This window comes from Pseudochaenichthys georgianus, unplaced genomic scaffold, assembly GCF_902827115.2.
Source record: "Pseudochaenichthys georgianus unplaced genomic scaffold, fPseGeo1.2 scaffold_1536_arrow_ctg1, whole genome shotgun sequence".
In the NCBI taxonomy this organism is placed as follows: domain Eukaryota; kingdom Metazoa; phylum Chordata; class Actinopteri; order Perciformes; family Channichthyidae; genus Pseudochaenichthys; species Pseudochaenichthys georgianus.
Window position 1 is genome coordinate 15,001 of NW_027262369.1, and position 16,001 is coordinate 31,001.

At 42.1% G+C, this 16,001-nt stretch overlaps 1 long non-coding RNA gene across 1 annotated transcript in view; it reads left to right on the top strand.

Annotated features, from left to right (window-relative positions):
* The window catches only part of LOC117441169 (uncharacterized), a 17,766-nt gene extending 2,955 nt beyond the window's left edge, over positions 1–14,811 (top strand). The window contains exon 2 of the long non-coding RNA XR_004551373.2: positions 14,305–14,811. This is a non-coding gene — a long non-coding RNA (uncharacterized lncRNA). The remainder of the gene's footprint in view (positions 1–14,304) is intronic.
* The last annotated feature ends 1,190 nt before the right edge of the window (positions 14,812–16,001 follow it).

Below are 16,001 nucleotides of genomic sequence, written 5' to 3' on the forward strand. Positions count from 1 at the left end.
AATAAAAGTGGACCTGAAACAGAGCCTTGAGGAACACCATTAGTGATGTTCAACCACTCAGAAGACAGCCCATCAAAGTGAACACATGGGACCTTTCAGAGAGGTAGTTCTCAAACCACCCCACTGCATGGCTGGATATGTCAATACTGAGTAGCCTCTGCTTTAAGATGAGATGATCAACGGTATCAATCGCTTTGGACAGGTCATGTTAGAGTTTATTGAAGGATAGATATGTTTTCATAATGTATTGTCATAAAGTGTTCAAGAAGATTCTTAGTCAGGAAGGGAGGAACAGAGAACAGTCTGTTCAAGAGCACACATACACACACACACACACACACATTCACATGACAGAGTCACAAGATACACACAAACATATATTGGTGTTGGTCATCATCACATGATTGTCATGTTACTGTATTGTTGAAAATAAAAGGGCTGCACTGAGCAAAGGCGGGCGGAATTGGTTGAGAGTGGACATTTGCAGGTCGCTCGCCGATTCTCCTCGCAGCAAGCTAAATTGAAAACTCGAGTACTGTTATCTCTGTTCACTGGATTTGGTATATTGAACCGAACTGGGGTTTTACCCTTACAAAGTAATATTGAAGACCCCACAGGTCAACAAACAGAGCTGCACAACTCTGCTTATTATCTAACATACTAGTAATGTCATTCACCACTTTCATCGTGGCAGTGATGGTGCTGCGCTGCTTTCTGAAGCCTGACTGATGTTTAGACAGGATGTCATTTATACATAAAAACTCCTTTACTTGTTCTCTCACAAGTCGTTCGAGCACCTTCGCCAGAACTGACCATTTAGAGATTGGCCTATAGTTATTTAAAATAGTTGCCTCACCTCCTTTCAGTAAAGGCTGCAAAATACGCTGACTTCCACTTACTTAAAACAAAGACATCAGTTAGATAACTATAAATGTTCCCTATAGTTATATGTTCCCGATATACAATTATAAAGGGAACGTATACAGCTAGCTCGTTAAATAATTAGCTGTATATGTTGCCTATAGTTACTGTATATGTTCCCTATAGTTACTGTATACGTTCCCTATAGTTACTGTATACGTTCCCTATAGTTACTGTATATGTTCCCTATAGTTACTGTATATGTTCCCTATAGTTACTGTATACGTTCCCTATAGTTACTGTATACGTTCCCTATAGTTACTGTATACGTTCCCTATAGTTACTGTATATGTTCCCTATAGTTACTGTATACGTTCCCTATAGTTACTGTATATGTTCCCTATAGTTACTGTATATGTTCCCTATAGTTACTGTATACGTTCCATATAGTTACTGTATACGTTCCCTATAGTTACTGTATACGTTCCCTATAGTTACTGTATACGTTCCATATAGTTACTGTATACGTTCCCTATAGTTACTGTATACGTTCCCTATAGTTACTGTATACGTTCCCTATAGTTACTGTATACGTTCCCTATAGTTACTGTATACGTTCCCTATAGTTACTGTATACGTTCCCTATAGTTACTGTATACGTTCCCTATAGTTACGTTCCCTATAGTTACTGTATACGTTCCCTATAGTTACTGTATACGTTCCCTATAGTTTACTGTATACGTTCCCTATAGTTACTGTATACGGTCCCTATAGTTACTGTATACGTTCCCTATAGTTACTGTATATGTTCCCTATAGTTACTGTATAGCGGTCCCTATTTGCAGTATGTATATAGAGAACATATACAGTTAGCTAGTTTGATAGCTAGCTGCATATGTTCATTATAGTTATGTTTTATATATATCATTATGTAGGGAACATATAGCCATCTACTGAGATAGATAGCTGTAAATGTGCACTACAGTAACTATAGGGGAACATATACAGCTAGCTAGCTATACTGTTCCCATAATGATAGAGGGAACATATATAGTTTATCTATTTAGGTAACTATATGTGTTCTCTATAGTTGTGTTTTCTATATATAATTATTTAGGGAAAGGATACACCTAGCTATCTAAGTGCTAGCTAGCGTTAGCTTATCCAGCTTGCTACTAGCTAGTTAGCTTATATGTTCCCTCTATTATTCATTGTCTTACAACACTACTAGCACTAGCACTCAATTATAATGATTTTAACAACACTGGGGCCATTTTTTTGTCACTCCCTTTGTCTCCTCCCTTTCAAACTCACTTAAATAAGGCGCCAAAAAACCACGAGCAAAGCGTCATCAGGTGAATTAAGCCGTGGCGCTGCAGATCTCAGGGGGAAGGAGGATGCTGCCATTAATGACAGAAGAGTTTCCACGGCGGCGCCCAGCTGCTCACCTTCAGGGCATCATCTCCACATTCCTCTGGGAGGCATATCAGATCCAGCTCTTTTATTGGTGCTTAAAGAGCAGCTTCTCTCTGTGTTACCTCTGAGCAAACAAGCACATGCTGCTGGCGTCATGCAGCTGGGAGGGAAGGCTTTATGGGCTCCTCTAATGAGTGGAAAGCATCAGGACGCTGCAGGGAACCCCTCATGTGCTCAGGATCTCTGCGCAGCAATGTGTATATCCCCTTTCTCCAGGCAGAGTTTTGCATTAGTTTGACCCGTTTTTGAGATGCCTTCCCTGCTCTGGATAATCCACTGAGCATGCTGTTGAAGAGGTGTCACTGGAACTGCTGTGAGGTCCTCTGTGATCTTTATCGTTCCTATAGCAGTCATTTCTTTAATTAAAGTGGACCTATCATGCTGAATTGGAAATATATTGTAGGGCCAAACCTATTACAAAACATACAAACCCTTCCCCCCGCTGTAGCACTGCCTCAAACTGCTCAAACCCCTCTGTTGCAGCCCTGTTAGAGAAACACGGGTCCTTAGCTTGAAAAATAAATAAGAGGACGCAGAGCTAATGCCTGATCAGAATTCTACTGGATATAAGTTAAATTCTGCTATGTGATAAAACGCCATCTCAAATGCTTTTTCTCTCAGGTTTATCACAAGAGGCGCTTCACACCGCAGTACTTTTCCCACATAGGTTCATGAGAACTTAGTTCATGAGCACTCTTTAGTTCTCATGAACTAAGTACAGATCGCGTTCACACCGAAATAAGTCCCTGGGAGAGGATTAGGCAAATGAAGTCGCTGACGTCACTTCTTCTTCTTCTGCTTTGGGTTTACCTGGCAGGCCGCCACAACCCACTTCACGGCGTATACTGCCGCCCGGAGTCCCCGGCCCGGAAGTCCCCGGAGTTGGGGAAGGCTTCAGTAGAAGCTGCTGGGACTCCCAGCAGCTTCTACTGAAGCCTTCCGAGTAAAATCGCCAGAACGCCGACACCTCCTCATCTCCACCGCTCCCCTGTCTTATTTTGTTTGCCATAATTTAGTCTCTCTGCGTTTCTGCGCTGGGCTAATGCTAATGCTAATAATGCTAATGCGAGGATAATAAAATGGCGGCTTCACAAAACTTTTGGGAGTGTTACGGGGCGTGGTTTGCAATCCGCCAGCCAATCAGACACAGGAACCTTTCTCCCACGAAAGCCCCTGCTCTCTAGCAGGGACGGAAAGGGGGTGAAAAAGGTTCTCATGAACTAATTTTAGTTACCGGCTCTTTTTGGTGTGAACGCGACATTTCGGAACTAAAAGTGGGAAAAGTGTGAACGCGTCTAAGGTGAGTTCCTTTTTTTTATTTCCTGCTTTTTAAACACGTGCTCTCCAGTACAGGTTAGCTCTGAGTGTTAGCGATGCTAATGTAAACAAAGACGAGATGACGTCCAAAACACGTCAGGCATCGTTTCTGATAGCAACTTTCTGTGGGTCCGTTGCCGATGTCAGATCGGCAGCAAATCTGGATCCGCTCGTTGTACCACTGCTTTTAAAAGATCTAGGTACGGAGGAAAAGAGAGAGGGTTTTATTTTCTGACGCTGCGTGAGTTTCCCCGACGCACCGGGGACACATGTTTATGTATAAGAGGACATCACAAAGTGCTTTTCGCATGACAGGTCCCCTTTAAGAAATTACGATATTGTTCCATTTGTTCCATTTGTTCCATTTGTTCCATTGTTACATTTTACATTTATTTATTTATAGAAGGACCATGCATACAACAACATTCATCTCAGCAAAGAGAAGAGATGCAATGTGCCGGATTATAGCTAATAGCTAATTCTATCTGTGGTCCTCAGACAGGTTCATAACAATCATATAACAAATAATAACATTGCATGATCTCTATCAGTCAAACCATTTTAAAAACTGATTTAAGTAAAGCTCAATAAATTAATACATTAATACATAGTACAACTTGAAATACACTTACATGATCTCGGTCACTCAAATAATTACAAAGCCTGATTTAAATTCAGGTTACACGAAATAACACTAGTACACTTCAAATACACTTAAATAAAATATCACGATATGACGATACGTTCAAATAAAACAATAAAAACTCAGATTACAGTGTAATTCATGTTGGCATGACTGGTTGCTTAATATCATTTGTTTTGCACCATAGGAAAAACGAGTTAAAATCAGTACAGGTTTAAGTTCAACCTGGAAGAGTATTCCAGTGCTTGATGGCTGTAAACGAAATGCTGATCGTCCAAAGGCAGTGCGCCTCAGAGGGAGGATCAGATCTGGAGTTTCTGCAACTTCTGCTCTACAGGCAAAATGAAAAAAAAAAAGCCCTTCAACGGTGGTGTTGTAGAATTGTGAAGGATTCTGAATACCAATCGAACTCGGGAAAGTAGAACAAGACTATCAAAAACGGAAAGTTTGTATTTGGACAGTATATTGCGAATGATGGTGTTTAAGATGACTTTCTATCCCTAACTTTGAAGGCTTGTTTGTAAAGGAACCTCAAAGTGGTCTCATAGCAGGTCTGAGTTGCTTGGGACCAGGCAGGTTATACAGAAGTGAAACATGTGATAGTATCATGGCATGCAGAAAAAGGTTTCGATGCTTCTATGGTTCATGAGTTCCTAATATGTTTACCTTTGGAAAATTGTTATATTTCAGCTTTTCTAGTCAGCTTCTAATGTGGCTTTCAAAAGTCAAATGGACATCCAAGATCACTCCCCCAAGTATTTACCTCAATTATTTTACCATTCACACGAAGCTGTGGATGCGTGGTTGTTTTTTTCTTATTCTGAAATACATTGTCACTGTTTTGTTAGTGTTTAGAGTAAGACACGAGTCATTTAACCACTGAGCGACTTTGTGCAGCGTCGACGAGAGCTTGGAGGCAAACCTGTTTCAGCATCTTCCCATGAGTGCAAACCACCGTGTCGTCAGCAGACACCTGGACGTCCACATCCTCACAAACAGATCGGAGATCATTCATATATGCTGAACAACAGCGGTCCAAGAACTGAGCCTTGTGGCACTCCGATTGAGCATGGCTTAGTTTCTGACAGTTTATCATGTATACGGACACATTGAGAACGACCAGCTAAATAAGACCTGACCCGTTGAACTGCGCTAACTGACAGGTTGAGATTGTTGAGTTTTGATACAAGTTTGGTTTACTGTGTCAAATACTTTTCGCAGGTCAAGGAACACTGCTCCAACTATCCCTCCTTTGTCTAACTTAGCCTTGATTCCTTTCCACTAAATAGCAGCATGCAGTCTCAGTAGAATACTTGGTCCTAAAACCAATCATGCATAGGATGGAGTAGGTGTTGTAGCTTAGGTGTAACCCAGCTGCTCCGCGACTACTTTTTCAACTACTTGGACACAACAGGTAAATGCTGATGGTCTAAGTTGCCTACGTCTTTCTTGTCGCCACATTTAAAAAAAATTGGTGTTACAATAGCAGTTTTAAGAGCTGATGGAAATGTATTACTTTTATTGATTGATTTGTAATATAGGGTTATGGAGCTAGCTAAGTCCTTTTATGTTTTTTTATAAATACTGGGGTCTAGTCCCCAGTGATAGCTTTAGCCTTAGAATTTGATACGGTGGAAATTATTTTATTCACTTTAGTCTCATTTGTACAGTTGAGTTTGAACGCTTTTGTTATCGGTCAGCGAATGCAAGAAGCTGTTCTGTACATTGAGAACTGGGGGGCCAATTCTGAACGATCAATAAAGAAAGTATTTTGTTTCCTCTCTTCCTTGATGCAACAGGTTTGTATATGCTTATAAAGCAGAAACAGGCTGCGGTTGATCCATTCTGTGCAGTAGATAAGTCAGATGACGCTCCACAACGTCCCTTTGTAGATGATGTAATATGACTCACACAAACTTACAACACATGCGTTGGTTTTAAACGCAATTAATGGATGACGTAAAAAGTATGAGGAAAGTATAGGAAAGGTTAGGGTTGTGTGTTTTACAGGAAAACACATTGCGTAAAACACTGCTGTGGATCTGTTGATGTCCTAAAGAACTAACTCTTACTTATATGCTTAGAAACAGATCCATTTTGTGCGATAAATAGATAAATTACATCAGATGTCCGTTTTTCTATATGATCGCACACAAACAAAGACGATTGATGACCATTTTTTACTTGGTTTTGTTATTTCTGATTGGAGTGTTTGTCGAGCCAAGTGAAGAAACCCTGGCTCTGTTACCCTCGGCTCTACAAGTGGATATTATGCCATCATATCTGCAGTATATCGGCAGGACATTTGTGTGAAAGACAGACTTATGCTTTTCCATTTTAAAAGTGCCCATTCAGACGTCTGCATCTCACAGATGGATCGTCTGAAAACCTGGACTCCGAGCAGAGTTTAGAGAAAACCCTTTGATTATCTTGGATTTCGCTGAATGGCGTTTATTCTCAGGTCTGAAGGGACGTCTGAGTCCGGCCAAAGTCAGTCTCAAAGACACAATTATGCAACACCCCTCTCTGTTTTATCTAATCCAGAAAACCTCACAATGCCACCGCTTTAGCTCCCGTATCTCCAGCGTGCCAGTTTCTCTTTTGGCTGTTTTAGAAATGACTCCTAAGACTCGTCTCAATCCTCCATTGTTTGGTTAATGAACTGTCCTCGGAGTGCCAGCGACTGTAAACTGTGCCGAGTGCAGATGGTGGTGCAATCCACCCCCAGCTGGAGGAGGTCTAGTGCCCATTTCTGGAGCTTATTAGCAGCTAGAAGTAGCCTCAGCGAGCAGCAGCTGTGGAGGTTTGATGCCTCCCTCTGAGCTGCAGAACAGAGGCCTTTGTCTCAGGGGGGCTGAGCTATTGTTTATCCTCTAAACCCATTCACCTTTTTAACCTCCACATATTAACACGACTTACTTTATGATTTCTGAAATAAAAAGCAAATATTTAGCTATAAAGGAACTACACGGCAGAGTACTGCATCGGGTCGGATGTACCGAAAAAAAGTGATTCGCAGGTGGTAATTTTTCAAACGCTTTTTCCCGGGTTCGGTTCTGGGTCAAACAAAGAAGATGCGGGTCGGGTCGCGGGTGTTGCATAATAAATATATTAAAATAATAATAATTTAGTTTAATGTTTAAATCCTCAGACCTCTCCCCGCGGGACCGCGCATAATCATAACCTCTGCAGCGCATCAATCTGCTGCTGAGCCGCCGCATTGGAAATGGCTGAGGTGAAGCTCTCTCGCGGAGAATACAGCATTTTCAATAACACTTCCTCAAGAGCGAAATCCACCGTCTGGAGGCTTCTGGTTCCTAGATGAGAAAATAACCAACATCCCACACTTTGAGACAAATATGCACCTGCGTGTGTTAATAATTGCACGTTTTCACTGCTGATATATATGCGGGTTCGGGTCGGGTTGCAGAACTAATTGGCAATACGTGCGGGCGGAGCGGGTCTTGAAAATCAAACCCGTGCAGGACTCTACAGCACGGTCACATGACTTCACGTCACCACCGCTAAGCTAAAGGTGGCTAATGTTGGGCTATAAAGGAACTACAGCACGGTCACATGACTTCACGACACCCACCGCTAAGCTAAAGGGAGGCTAATGTTGGGCTATAAAGGAACGACAGCACGGTCACATGACTTCACGACACCACCGCTAAGCTAAAGGAGGCTAATGTTGGGCTATAAAGGAACTACAGCACGGTCACATGACTTCACGACACCACCGCTAAGCTAAAGGTGGCTAATGTTGGGCTATAAAGGACCTACAGCACGGTCACATGACTTCACGACACCATGCTAAGCTAAAGGCGGCTAATGTTGGGCTATAAAGGACCTACAGCACGGTCACATGACTTCACGTCACCACCGCTAAGCTAAAGGCGGCTAATGTTGGGCTATAAAGGACCTACGCACGGTCACATGACTTCACGTCACCACCGCTAAGCTAAAGGAGGCTAATGTTGGGCTGTAAAGGAACTACAGCACGGTCACATGACTTCACGTCACCACCGCTAAGCTAAAGGCGGCTAATGTTGGGCTATAAAGGAACTACAGCACGGTCACATGACTTCACGTCACCACCGCTAAGCTAAAGGTGGCTAAGTTGGGCTATAAAGGAACTACAGCACGGTCACATGACTTCACGTCACCACCGCTAAGCTAAAGGTGGCTAAAGTTGGGCTATAAAGGAACTACAGCACGGTCACATGACTTCACGTCACCACCGCTAAGCTAAAGGCGGCTAATGTTGGGCTATAAAGGACCTACAGCACGGTCACATGACTTCACGACACCACCGCTAAGCTAAAGGTGGATAATGTTGGGCTATAAAGGAACTACAGCACGGTCACATGACTTCACGACACCACCGCTAAGCTAAAGGTGGCTAATGTTGGGTTATAAAGGACCTACAGCACGGTCACATGACTTCACGACACCACGCCTAAGCTAAAGGCGGCTATCGGTGGGCTTATAAAGGACCTACAGCACGGTTCACATGACTTCACGTACACCCACCGCCTAAGCCTAAAGGCGGCTAATTCTGGGCTATAAAGGACCTACCGCACGGTCACATGGACTTCACGTCACCACCGCTAAGCTAAAGGAGGCTAATGTTGGGCTATAAAGGACCTACAGCACGGTCACATGACTTCACGACACCACCGCTAAGCTAAAGGTGGATAATGTTGGGCTATAAAGGAACTACAGCACGGTCACATGACTTCACGACACCACCGCTAAGCTAAAGGTGGCTAATGTTGGGTTATAAAGGACCTACAGCACGGCCACATGACTTCACGACACCACCGCTAAGCTAAAGGCGGCTAATGTTGGGGCTATAAAGGACCTACAGCACGGTCACATGACTTCACGTCACCACCGCTAAGCTAAAGGCGGCTAATGTTGGGCTATAAAGGAACTACAGCACGGTCACATGTTGGCCTGATGACGCTTAGTGTCCTCATTCAGACGCTTGTTAGTAACCTCCGTTTTTGTATTCACCAGTGAGGTGTTTACTGACGTGTTTTATGTCGTAGAACAAAGCGCCAACATCTTTTCAGCTTGTGTTAACCGCAGACTTCCAGACGGTTGTTTTTTTAAGGGGGAATTTCACATTTCGTCTCACTGCAGTTACTGTCATCGAGATGTAAGTGTTTGTGTACTGTTAGGACAGTTTTCCCATGAAACCAAACTCATGGTGAAACACACACACACACACTCTCTCTCCTTCTGTAAACTATCAAACATCGCTCTTGGCCAACACGGATAATCACTACAAGACATGAAGCGCCTCCTTACTGCGTGTTAAACTCAAGAGTTGTTATTGTTTCTGTGGGGCTGCATCGCTCTAACATGGTGCAACATTGTAGAACATGTGACGTTTATTAAAGATGCTGCTCATGTGTTTCTGGTACAGGAAAGAAGGGCAATCCAATAAAAAGAAGTCTGTCCTACTTGTCCAGTATTAGTAATACAATGCTGCATTGATTTGGAGTCACTGGTCACATGGACATGGAAAACTATTGGAAAAAACCTCTGAATGTTCATTAAAATATTCCTTTTAAATAGGACAAGTACTCAAATCTAATAAAGACACGTGTATCCAATGTAGAAATACAATGCTGCATTGGTTTAACAGAGTCAACATGACATGTTATTAAAAGGAATCAGGACTTTTCTAAATCAAAAACAGCTCAATAATAGTTTTTATTACATACGAAAAGTAAAAAATGTTGCCTGAATTTGACCGTTGGTCTTTATTTTATTTTGTATTAGTTCAGCTATAGCTTGCTAATAACTTAAAAACTGAACCGTTGTTATTGGAAGGGCTCTCCAAAAGCTCTATTTGTATGGTATTGGAGTTATACTGCTGCTTATTCTAATTGTGGGGTTTAGTTTGTGTTGAGTTTTGTATTGATTTTAAATGCAATTACAAAAACTAAATCAAGGCTGTGTTCAGTTTTCTTAACAAGGATTCTGTGTCTGAACAGAGAGACTGTTCATGAATATATTTAATACGTTTTACACATTTCTTAGTAGAGGCAACACGGTCTGCATGGACATCCCACAATAGTTACATTACATTGCATTTAGCTGACGCTTTTATCCAAAGCGACTTACAATAAGTGCGTTCGACCAACAAAATACAAACTTGAAGAAAACAGAATCATAAAGTACATCAGGTTTCATAGAGCCAAAACATTTCAAGTGCTGCTCAACTGGCTGGTGAAGAGGAGGGGACCGAGAACAGAGCCCTGAGGGACCCCTGTAGTTCAAATAAATCATGTTGTTTTTGGTAAATTGGTGCGCTGAACCTCTAAGTGGAGTTACTCAGTTAGACAAAACCAATCCGTCTCGTCTCCAAACTGAACCTCCGTTTAGTTTCTTAAAGATCTCCGATAAAAAAAAGAGGATTCTCTCTGAAACAGTCTGGAGCTCAAAGCTTTCTCTCTTGCCGGTTACACCACAAGGTGAGTTCCTTTCTACTTCCTGCTTCTTCACACACATGCTCTCCAGTACAGGTTAGCTCTGAGTGTTAGCGATGCTAATGTCAACACCGACCATGTTAAGTCCAGAACAGTCGGGCATTGTTTCTGATAGCAGCGTTTCTGATTGGCCCGTGGGTCCACAGTTCAGATATTACGTCATATCGTACGCAAATCTGGATCAGCTCCGTTGTTCCCCGTTTTTAGAGATTTGGGTACGGAGGAAAAGAGAGAGGGTTGTCTTTCCTGACGCTTTGTTTCAAGGATTCAAGGCTTTTATTGTCATGTGTGCTACAGTGGAGTTATGACAATGAAAATCTGAGGACTCTATAGAATATAATAGAAACAGACGATGATAGAAACTCTGCAGAATAGTCAAACAGATGAAAGTTATGTATGTTCTTTCAAAAGTTCAGGTGTCGAGTCTCCTGACACACCGGGGACACATTATGAAAGTGCATTTTGCATGATAGAAGACTTTTCAAACTACAAAACAGCAACATAATTGGTGGCCCTGCTGCAGCTCCGTGGGGGGGCTCAGGTCTGCGGTGGTCCTGCTCCGTGGCAGAGAACACGTCTCTGGTTTCCTGTTAACCGGTTCCAGCAGCGAGGCAGAGTCTGTCGTACAGTTGGTAATGATTTACAGAAAGATCAGGGCCTCTGCTCTCCGTTTCTCATCCAGGAAGACGTCTCGTGCTTTCCCGAATAATCTCAATCTCAATCTTTATTTATAAAGCACATTTAAAACCACCTCAGATGACCAAAGTGCTGTACAGAGAACTACAACATAAAATAATAATTAAAAACAAGATATAATATATATACAATAACTAGAAACATAAAAACACATACGAATAATAATAATAATAATACATTTCATTTATATAGCATACTTTAAAAACGTCATCTCCCGGTGCTTCGCTACGAGGAGAAAATACAATAGAATAAAAGTTATCTGAGGAACAGAAGGTCTTGAAGTTCTTCGAAAGTCGATTTGTGACTCTCTGGATTTCCGTCCTCCACGTCTCTGGAGAAGCGATGACGCACTTTGACTTTATGCAACCTTAGTTGGTTGTTTATTCCTATTTTGTTTATGTTTTTGGTTTCTGGACTTCTTGAGTTCTTGAATAACCAATTTTTGTTTATTCCTTTTTTTTATTTATCTTATTGTTTCATGAATGTTTTGAGTTCTTGGGAAATCAATGTGTGACTCAAGGCTTGAGATGTGTGTCTGTATTCTGGTCCTGAAATCATTCGGGATGTATCTCCATCGGTCGGGAGACATGTCGATGTTCCATGGTTTGAAACAGCAGAGGCACTATCCTGTCTCTATTTCTTTTGCTTTTATAAAACGGTTACCAAGTGTGGCAATATGAAATAAAAGTACACACTCCAATTTAAATAGTTTTAGTAAATAATGATGTTCAAAATAAAATAGTCCCTCCGTTGCCTTCTGCACGAAACATAGTGTGAGCTGGTTGCTATGCAACAACACTAACAGCTAGCGAACATATTAGACAGAGAGCGTTGATCCATTGTTTGGCTTTTTATTTACATCAATGTGTTTGTTGCCGTTTGTTGTGCACCCACTGAAAACCTGTCCAGCATCAGTAGCATGCTTACGAGGTCACTTGTTGAGGTTGAGGTTGTACAGGGTGCTTGACGTGGCGAGAATGTTGCTCCACTTTCTCCGATAAGTTGGTCTGCCTGCTCTTCACGGAGCTCTGCATGTCGTCGTCTAGGTGCTCTCTGGAGATAGGCACTGCTCAATCCACTCCTCCATCGTGAGACCCCCCGGAGGTCCAAGTTAATCTTAAATGTTTCCATCTTATGCTTTGTAAGTTTGTTTCGTAACGGAAGTAAATATATTTATAAAACTGACAAGTCAAATCAAGCAATCTGATTGGTCGATAGTGTTTTTGCGGACCTCTTTGATTACAGATTTGAAAACATCGTTGCTTGCTTTAAAAGTAGCACAGTGCATGATGTCAGACCTTGGAGAGCATCTAGATATCCCGCCCTGATGCCAAAGGAACTGCACGCTGTATGTTTAGCCGTTTGATGTCTATGTCTGGACCGCTGCGTAACAAGGAGGGTTTCTGCCCGTTACTTCTCCGCTGCTTTCTTGTTCCAGCCCAACGATATACTGTTTTTCTCAGACGCGGAGGGATACTGACTTGTTGTGAAAAATAACTTACAATTCTACCCTTGGTCTACGCTCAGTATATCACGGCTAAGAACCAATCAGATTGCTTGATTTGACTTATCCGTTTTATAATGACCTTTTGATACCTTAAGTTTTTCCCTATTTTGTTTGTTTTAGTTTCCTGAACTTGTTGACTTCTTGAAAAACCAACTCGAGATGATTCTCTGGATGTTGGTCCTTCGCTGAGTCGTCTATTTGGGTTTCCTGAAGAGTTTTTTAAATATACATTTGTGACGAGATGTGTTTCTGGATTTTGGTCCTCAAATCTTTTGGGATTTAGGTCTGTCAGTTAGACGTGCTCCATGTTGCATGATTTCAAACAGCACTCTCCTATCTCTAGAGACTTCGTGACGTTTATCGACTTCATGCAACATTCGTTTCTCGGTTTTGTTTTCCGAACTTTTTCTTGAGTTCTTGAAAGATACATTTTTGACTGAACGTGTCTCTGGATTCTTGTCATCGGGTCATCTGGGATGTAGGTCTGTCGGTCAGGGAGACGTCCTCCATGCTGCATGTTTGAAAACAGAAGAGGCCCAATCCTTTCTCTCGAGACGTCATGACGTTTATTAACGCAATGCAACTTTAGTTCTTGTTTCCTGAACTTCTTGAAAAGTCCATTTGTGACTCGAGGCACAGTGAAGCACTTCCAGATTCCCAAGTCAAGAAAAACATTGTCCATAAATGTCAACGTTCCTCTTTAATACCGACAATGTAAGTCCTTCAAAGCTGCAGTGCCCGAGGACAGAGTACTTCTGACTTCTCCCTTCGTCCCTTATTGCCTTTTTTCTTCTTTTGCTACCGAGGCTAATCCTTCCTCCGTCCTCTGACGTCTAGTTTCCTGACTCTGAAACATCACAGTGTCGCATAATTCAACAAGAACATGAGACTATAACATGTCCTGCCGGGCCACAACTACATACATGTAAACACACACACACACTCTCTCTCTCTACCGACCTACACACAGGTATAAAAGCCGCCCATGTGTTTCTAGTCTTGTTCCTTATGGGCCACATGAAACACTTCCCGTCTCAACAGGAAAACTGTCCTGTAAACCAGCCTCATTAGCCACTGGTGTGTGTGTGTGTGTGTGTGTGTGTGTGTGTGTGTGTGTGTGTGTGTGTGTGTGTGTGTGTGTGTGTGTGTGTGTGTGTGTGTGTGTGTGTGTGTGTGTGTGTGTGTGTGTGTGTGTGTGTGTGTGTGTGTGTGTGTGTGTGTGTGTGTGTGTGTGTGTGTGTGTGTGTGTGTGTGTGTGTGTGTGTGTGTGTGTGTGTGTGTGTGTGTGTGTGTGTGTGTAGGAGCGACCCCCCGGCAGGATCCAGTAAGCAGCAGCCGCCCCCCCGCCGCTCTACAGAGGCAGCAGCAGTCGAGGACCTGTTTGATGACTTTTGATCCGTTGACTTCCACTCTTCCACACACAGAGAGAGGACACTGGGTGGTGGATTGTTTGTGTACTGGATTCATGCGTTAAAGGGTTAAATTATGACGATGTTTTGATAAGACGTTTTGTATTTTAAGATTTCGATGTTCTCGTTTGATGAGTGTGGAGCTGAGGTGCAGACATCGGGTTTATTACTGCAACAAAAAGCCTAAAAATACAAACCTCAATGTTAGAATATATAAATAAACATTAACAATCTTTCTGATCCTCGCTGCAGTCGCCCTTAGCAACCACTCACACGTCCTTACATTATATTTTTATAAATCGGGAAACGTAAACCATTTTCCATAACCTTCATGAACTGGAAGTGAATTTAATAAAACTTGTGATTGTAATTTTTGAACCAATAAACAGTGAAAGTGTTGTTTGTGTGTTGAACTCATCTCTGATTGGCTCATTTGTTGTTTTCCAGGATGGAGGCAAACGCTAATGTTTACAGAAGTGAAAATATCTCTCGGCTGTGATTGGTTGTTCCTCGTCACATGACGGATTATCTCGTCTTGATTGCAGAATATGTTTAACATTAAAGCATGGAGACGACACACTGATATACACCTGAACATCAGCAGGAGAGGACTCTTTAAAGTAGAGACACTACATACTGATATACACCTGAACATCAGCAGGAGAGGACTCTTTAAAGTAGAGACACTACATACTGATATACACCTGAACATCAGCAGGAGAGGACTCTTTAAAGTAGAGACACTACATGCTGATATACACCTGAACATCAGCAGGAGAGGACTCTTTAAAGTAGAGACACTACATACTGATATACACCTGAACATCAGCAGGAGAGGACTCTTTAAAGTAGAGACACTACATACTGATATACACCTGAACATCAGCAGGAGAGGACTCTTTAAAGTAGAGACACTACATGCTGATATACACCTGAACATCAGCAGGAGAGGACTCTTTAAAGTAGAGACATTACATGCTGATATACACCTGAACATCAGCTTGAGAGGACTCTTTAAAGTAGAGACACTACGTACTGATATACACCTGAAAATCAGCTGGAGAGGACTCTTTAAAGTAGAGAAACTACATACTGATATACACCTGAACATCAGCAGGAGAGGACTCTTTAAAGTAGAGACACTACACACTGATATACACCTGAACATCAGCAGGAGAGGACTCTTTAAAGTAGAGACACTACATACTGATATACACCTGAACATCAGCAGGAGAGGACTCTTTAAAGTAGAGACACTACGTACTGATATACACCTGAAAATCAGCTGGAGAGGACTCTTTAAAGTAGAGAGACTACATACTGATATACACCTGAACATCAGCAGGAGAGGACTCTTTAAAGTAGAGACACTACGTACTGATATACACCTGAAAATCAGCTGGAGAGGACTCTTTAAAGTAGAGACACTACATACTGATATACACCTGAACATCAGCAGGAGAGGACTCTTTAAAGTAGAGACACTACGTACTGATATACACCTGAAAATCAGCTGGAGAGGACTCTTTAAAGTAGAGAGACTACATACTGATATACACCTGAACATCAGCAGGAGAGGACTCTTTAAA